The sequence below is a fragment of the Passer domesticus genome, chromosome 1, assembly GCF_036417665.1.
Source record: "Passer domesticus isolate bPasDom1 chromosome 1, bPasDom1.hap1, whole genome shotgun sequence".
In the NCBI taxonomy this organism is placed as follows: Eukaryota; Metazoa; Chordata; class Aves; order Passeriformes; family Passeridae; genus Passer; species Passer domesticus.
The window spans coordinates 68,331,295-68,338,576 of record NC_087474.1 but is presented as its reverse complement, the minus strand read 5'-3'; the positions used below and the strand labels follow the sequence as shown (position 1 = coordinate 68,338,576).

General features: G+C 40.0%; 1 long non-coding RNA gene across 2 annotated transcripts; it reads right to left on the bottom strand.

Moving 5' to 3' along the window:
- Window positions 1-1,906: 1,906 nt before the first annotated feature.
- On the bottom strand, window positions 1,907-6,652 carry LOC135288168 (uncharacterized). 2 transcript variants are annotated; one of them, XR_010351436.1, is made up of 3 exons: window positions 6,553-6,652; window positions 3,672-3,750; window positions 1,907-2,007 (listed from the first exon to the last, which is right to left on the bottom strand). It is a non-coding gene; the product is annotated as an uncharacterized LOC135288168 (long non-coding RNA). The 2 variants fall into 2 exon arrangements; XR_010351435.1 differs by lacking the exon at window positions 6,553-6,652 and adding an exon at window positions 4,326-4,389.
- Window positions 6,653-7,282: the final 630 nt, after the last annotated feature.

Here is a 7,282-nt window from a genome sequence, read left to right as displayed (position 1 = left end):
GTCCTTAAAAGCTGAAATTAGTTGTTAAAAGTCTGGTTAAAAATTACATATTCTATGTCTTTAGGAAGATGTGGAAGTGCAAAACTTGTGATCATGTTTTTTGGAAGGTTTTTTAAAGGCAGTTATTTCAGAGTGCTTTTATTTTCCTGTGACAGGTGTCCCATGCATACGGGTGCTGAGAGATATACAGAGAGGCGCATGGGTGAGCTCTAGAATAAGCTATTATCTGAACTGCACCCAAAAATAGCATTGATGACAGGCTTAAATATTAGGAAACAGAGCGATAAAAGCAATTTCATTATCTCAAACTTTCTCTAACTCAGTGTTCAAAACTTGTGCCTCCTGTCCCCTTTCTTTGCTGCATGTTGGCTGTACACTGCTCCCTTATTTTGCCCATCTTTCTTTGCAGAGAGGCGGTGAAAGCAGTACATCCTCCTTCCATCCCTGCACGGAGTCTGGTGGGCCATTAATCAGGTCAGCCAATCAGCATGCAGGGATTAGCATAATGTACAGACACACTTAATCAGGTCTACTATACAGTTAATCATGTGTATGCTAATAGTTATGGAGGATTAAACATTTGGGACACTGGCTTTCTGTTCTGATTGGCTGTGTTTCCTACCTGTTAACTTTCCCTCTCTTATTTTATTTGGGGCTTTTTTTCACCTGTTTATTCCTCCCACCCAAACTGTGACTATGACAGTGTTTCTGTAAGGCTGCCTGGATAATAAAGGATACATTTAAATAATGGGGGAGGGAGGGGACAGATTCAAATGTTGGATTCACTGATTTCAGACTGATAAAATAATTGTTTTTATGGAAAAAGGTGTATACAACTTTGCTTCCTCAGAAAGTGTTCTGGACCTCAAGAGCTATTACAGTTTAATCATCAAACTATGTTAATGTCCAAGACAGATCTTAAATTTGTGAACTAGCTTTTAAAAACAAATGATCTGAGTGTATTCACTTTTGGTAATTAAAAGCAGAAGACAGCAATAAGATTATTTGGCTTTTCACAGGAAATTGGGAGAGAGAGAGAACTAGTAGCAGCCAAAAGTAATCCCTCCAGCCACTCTGTAATTAAGTGTTTGCATATAGTCAGGGCTATCTACACAAGGGCTGAAGGATTCGGTGAGAATGAAAGCTGGACTAGTGAGGAAAAGGAGTGGGGGGAGAGGCTGAATGAGAGGCACAGAAAAAATGAGCCTGCCAGTGGTTAATTGAGCATATAGATTCCTAATGTGTCAGGCACTACCCTCTCAGATGAAGGATGACACTTTTTAGGACGCATCTTCCTTTGTTACCATTTGAAGACTAATGAAGCCTGCAATTCATAAACCTGATGCTGGGTACTTATCTACTGCCAGGGCAATCAGTACAGCAGAAGCCTACAACTTTGTGTGTACAGGTTTTAAATATATGCTTTTTGGGCATATAGCATGGAAAATACAAGCACATGCTACTGAGATACCTGTCACGTACCTAGATTTTAAAATCAGACATTTAATTGTTTCAGAGAACAGTTTAGTATTTTTTCTGGGTTTTTTTCTTTTCTTTTTTTAGTGAACCAGGCCTGTTTACTTTTATAGTCTCTACACAGCAAGGCTCCATTATACAAAAGTTGTAGTTTTTTTCCCCTGCCTTCAGGTCACTTGTTAATGAGCTGAGCACTGGTAGAGGATGGAAGCGATTACAATGGGATATGGGCAGAGAGATTTCCTTTACGTTTCCACAGAATTATGAAAGTGAGCAAGAGAAAGAAGTTATGTTTGTCACCAGTCCAACAGAGACCATTCCCTGTGGAGGTTGATGAGAGCACCTTACTACAAGCTGGAGAGAATTCGGGTGCCAGAGAAGTGCTGGGACCCACCTCAGCCCCTCCTTGTGTAGTCTCTGACCTCCTTAACCTCTGCAGGGCTTCCTTTATGAGCATTCCCAGCCAGATGGTCGAGTCATCAAACCTTTATGAGCACAAAGTCCTTTTACCACTTCACAGTTTCTTCCAGCCTAAAAGCAGGGAGGGTAGACGTGTGAGGAAAATAAGCTAAAAGGTGTTAAAGACAAAAACAAGACATAGGGGTAGCTTCTTTCTGGATTAGGAACTTGTTGTGATGTCTATGGTTTTGTACTGCCTGCCTGTGTTGACACTATCTATATGAGTGTGTTTAGATCTTTCAGTACAAAATGCTTTCCTACACTACTCTACAAGCATTTAGATTTATTGGTTTTGGTTTTGGTTCTGTTGTTTTTGTTTTGGTTTTGGTTGTTGTTTTTTTTTTTTTTTTAACCCCTTCTGTTTCTAATGATTTGGGACATTTTTAATGTGTTCATTTTTGGTGGGTTAAAACTGCAAAATATCTGCTCTGTTTTTGGAGGGCTGATCTGTAGCAACAAAAAATGTTATCTACCTTCACTGGCAATAGGTGACTGAAATTACATGAGGCTTGGCAAAGTGATCTTGTTAACTTTATGAGAACTACACTCTAGTTTCCACCTGCATCGCAGGGTAACAACCTCACTTATGAGGAAGTCAATTCCTAACCTCTCCTCCAGGAGGAAAGTTAATTCAGTCACTGATTCCTGGATTTAAGGGTTACACTTTTCCAATTAGAGAACATACTCACACACACACAGACACACAACAGCAAAACGTGTAAAACTGCAACATTGCTGAGACATGCTACAACCATCCTTTGCTGTACAGCACTAATTTTAGAATAATTTAAATCAATTCTTATCACTAGCAGGTAAAGTCAAAAATAGAAGACCCATGAATCTGGGTGAGGTCAGACTCCTTTGCAGGTTCTTGTTGATTGGTTTGTAACAAAACCACTGAGATCTGCTAGTTTTTAATGAGCTTTTCTCTGAAGAGGCGAGCTTGTATTTTCACTGGGGACTGCTCTTGAGGGTGTGTTTCACATGTCTTTCTCAGACATTCCCTCTAGATCTTGCTGGTTTCCCACATTAAAAATCATCAGGTAAGTTGATTGTTGTTCACCAAGGTACAATTTATGACATCTTACACCTGACCTGTGTTAGTGAGAGAGGGGCAACAATTCTTGAGCGGTGTTCATATTCTGTTCAATTGATTTCCCTTGCAGAGGATGCAGCATAATAAATAATTCTAGCGAAGTACCTACCCTCTACTTGTGAAAAGGGATTTTGACTCAAGGGCCAGTGAAAGTAGTATGTACTGTGGAAATTTACTTTGCCACTTTTCTGTAGGAATAGTAGATGTCTCGGTGATGTTCAATGTTCTTTAAAAACAAAAACCCTTCACCATAACCACCAATTAGATGTACTTGTAGAAGTGTTGTTTCCAGAAACTAATACTGGCTGTTCAGTTTTGGTACAACTTCTTTTACTCCTCTTTTTTAGATTTGAGAACATTAGTGCTGTGTGTTTAAATAACTTTTATTTTCTGTTGTGTTAGTAAGAAATGAAGGGTTTGTTTTTTGGCCTTCCTGTGATATCACCAGTAAATAAAGCTGCCCTAGGAAAACTCAGTGTCACATTTTCAAGTTTAGTTCCCTTACCTTCATGCAGATTGCTTTAAGGAGTTTTTATATGAACATCAGCTTTGAATATGAAATGTGATTAATACATAGGAAATATGTAGTTTCAATAAGGTTGCTGGGAAGAAGCACAAATTGAGCAGAAATATTATTCACCTTTAAAGTATAAGCATCTCCTTAGGGAATGTATTTTTCAGTGCTCATCCAGCTCTAGGCTGGGGCCTTGAAGAAGATCCTAAGAAAATGAAACATTATATAATTCCAGTAAATGTCTTAAAAATTATAAATTTTGTGTTGAAAGAGTATTTTTCATATAGCTTTATCAATCATCTGGATTAAGTTAATGTGTTTGAAAGTTGTATAAATATTTGTAGAATATCAACATGTCCACACTTACAATTTAGATAGTTGGCATTGTATACACCTACTTTTATCTTTTCCTGAGAAATCATCCTCACTTGTCTCCCACCCCCACTATATCTTTCTTTCCTTTTTTTATTAAGAAGAAAGTAACTCTCCAGACACACATCATGCAATTTTTTTCAAAAACATTAAGCATGGTCCTGACAGAATCTAAGAAATTCAGAGTTAAGTCTAAAACTCTGTCCTTAACTCACCCCGCTGTGCTTAGGTATTATAGCACATATGGTATGAACCCCCCACTGCTCTGAGGCCCTCTGATTAAGTGCTGCAATACTGTACCTAGACACAATGTGGTGACTTAAGGAGAGAATTTCAGCTTTAACCTGAATGTCCTGGTTCATGTGAGACTGTTAATGTTATTAGAACATAAAGTGGGTGGTTTAATACCTTATATATGGTGCTTAAAGTCAGCAGCAGCTGCCAGGGACTGGGTTCTGCACCAGCTTTTGCTAGGGGGAGGGGAAATCAGTTGTTTTCCTTGCAGTAAAAATAGAGCATGAGACTGCTTTCTAAATTAAAATAAAGTTTATTCATTGTAGATGAGCTACAGGAAAGTAGTGCAATCAGCAAAACAGAAACAAACTTGGGAGGATAAAGCTGGATTTTTTGATAGTCTGAGCAGACAGGATTTTGCTATATCGAAAAAAGACTGAGCTCATTCTTTAGTCTTTACATGTGTCTTCTCATATAATTCTGCCTGTCTGGTAACATCTTTTAGAGATATCCTTTTTTTGTTGTTGTTTTTGCATTTGCAAAATCTTGGGATCCAGACCTCAGACATGTTATGGATGCTGAATGTGAATGTAACAGCATTTTGAACAAAGAAATAGGCTGGGGGGAAAAACAAAAAAGCAGCAAGTAAAGCCATAAGATGTAGCCACCAAGGTTTTAATAGTGCAGTTTTAAAGTCTGCAATGTTTACTCATGCAAACCAAGACCTTGTTTTACAAAAGGGTTAATTTTGCTGACTGTCCTCAAAAGAAGATGCCACTTAGTGCTAGATTATTAATAACCAAATTTCACTAACTGAAGATCTCTATAAACAGTTGCAAGTGTTTTCCACAGCAAGAAAGCAAACAGAAGAGCCCACTCCTTACTTGGTAAACAAGAAAGATTCAAAAGTGAATGGTTCAAGTAAATAAAAATTCAAATGTGGTTTGATCAGTATTAGGATGTGAGAGGCATGCAGCTGTCCAAAACACTTTTGGCTCCTCATCAGGCAAGCTAAAGTAAATGTATGCCATATCCCAAAAGCACAAAGAGGTTTGATATAACTCTTTTGTTCCTTTGTTTGTATATACACATTTCCTACATCTTGGTAAGTAGGCTCTAGAGAATAGGAGCACCCTGGCAGCCAGTTGTGTTGGCTTAAGAGACCAAGGGACATCAGCTTAAAGCAAGTGGGTCTTCAGCATGTGGTGACCATGTCCTGAAGTCCTTGCTTAGAATTTACTGTTTGTACGTGTGTGTGTGTGTGTGTGTGTGTGTGTGTGTATCCATCCATGATTTTTTTCCTGTATCACCTCTCTCAAGTGTTCACTGATGCTTCAGATGCAAAAAAAAGCCTCTGTTGATGAGTGTTTGTTTGCTGGATGGAATAGGGGAAATGTAGAAAACCAAACTATTTCCCTTCCATTCTTTCGCTACTTCCATCTGTAGCTTGAAGTTATCTAGAGATAACTTCAAGCTACAGATACTCTTCTCTCACTCAGTCCCTCAGCAGAAAGTTTCACCTTCTACTGCCTTGACTTGCCTCTCCCCATATTTCCTTGATGCACACATGGGGTGTATGTTTTCCTGATAAGTTTTTTTCTGGCAAGTACAGCAATCGCTACAGGAATCTTCACTCACACTACTGAAGGACTCTGAATTTAATTGGGAGTGCAGAAAATCTTCCTCGTGTGAAAAAGCAATCTTTGTTGCAAAAAAACTTGGGGAGCCTAGGTAACTGACAGAGGAAAGAAAAAAATGTATTTATGTCCTTATTCAAAAGGTGGTTGAAAGGATACTCTAATGATAGAGATTTGTGAGTCTCAGAAACGTGTGCTAACACTGATGTGCACAATGAGAGCGGCTGAGAGTGCAAATAGGGTAAGATTGGTTGAGTTTTGAAGATAATGTTTAGAGCTACAATACATGGACACTAAATAATGTGTTCTCTATTTGTCTTTGGGAAATGCTTGCAGAAAGCAAGAAGCTAAAGAGGGCTGGGGTGGGGTATGGGGCCTGGAAGGTTTGAGTGGCATCTCTGAGGCTGTAAAGATTTTTGGCTCCCCAATTTACTGTGGCGTGACCAGGATCCTTCACACTGAGATACATTTCATGTTAGGAAGATGAATGGAAATGAAGATCTGTGAAATTATTAGTTTTGCTGTGAGCCTATCAATCATGTGGGCCGAGGCTGTGGCCGGGGCCAGGCGTGACCTGTGGGCGGGAGTGCTGCTGGCGGGGCTGCGCGGCCTGCGGGCAGCAGCCATCCCCCGCAGCCGGCATTATCCCCATCCTGGCAGGGCCCAGAGGTGGGCCCACATTCCCTGTCACTGGGACTCTTATAATTATGACAAATGACTAAATGCGTTATTTTCAGCAAAGCAATGGCAATCAAAGGGGGTACTTGGGGTTTGTAAGAGGCGATGGCTGGCGTGGCTTTGAAGGCTTTTCCTTTTCTTGACTCAGCGCAGACTGAATCATACATGGCCACCCCACTGGTAGCTGAGCAGCGTGTGAAACCCATTTCACACGTCTGCGCTGCCTTACAGCTGTGATGCCCTCTTTTCATCCCTGACAAAACCAAGGCTGGTGGCTGCCGCCTCTTCAAAACAGGCACACAGTTTGGTGGGGGAAACTTTGCTGCCTTTGTTTTAATCGGGATGAATGGGAAATCTCAAACACTGAACTGTATTTTACTGGAATCTGGGAGGCGAGGGGCAGAGTGAACAAAGAGTGAACAAAGCCTGATAGGAAGTGTAGCCCCAATGGTATTTTTGACACCAGAGCAAGCATCTCTATCTCTTAAAGACAATGGAAGTAGGACTAGTAAATCGTACAAGGATAAAAAACTTTTATACACACTTTTCTGCAAAGTCATTTGAAAAACAAACCCTGAGCCCCAGCAACAGGTTTAGTGTCTGAATCATGTAAATTGTCCACAAACTCCCCTTGCTTCACTAAATCTCTCAAGACTAGACATTCCAGAGACAACAAATACAGAGGTCATCGATTTGAAGCTGAGGATGAGAAAAATATTACTAAATTGTATGAAAGTTTGAGTTAATAATACAGGGGAGAGGAAGGACTGTAAATGCATGGCTTGAAGCATGAGAAATAAGGATTTCACCCACTCT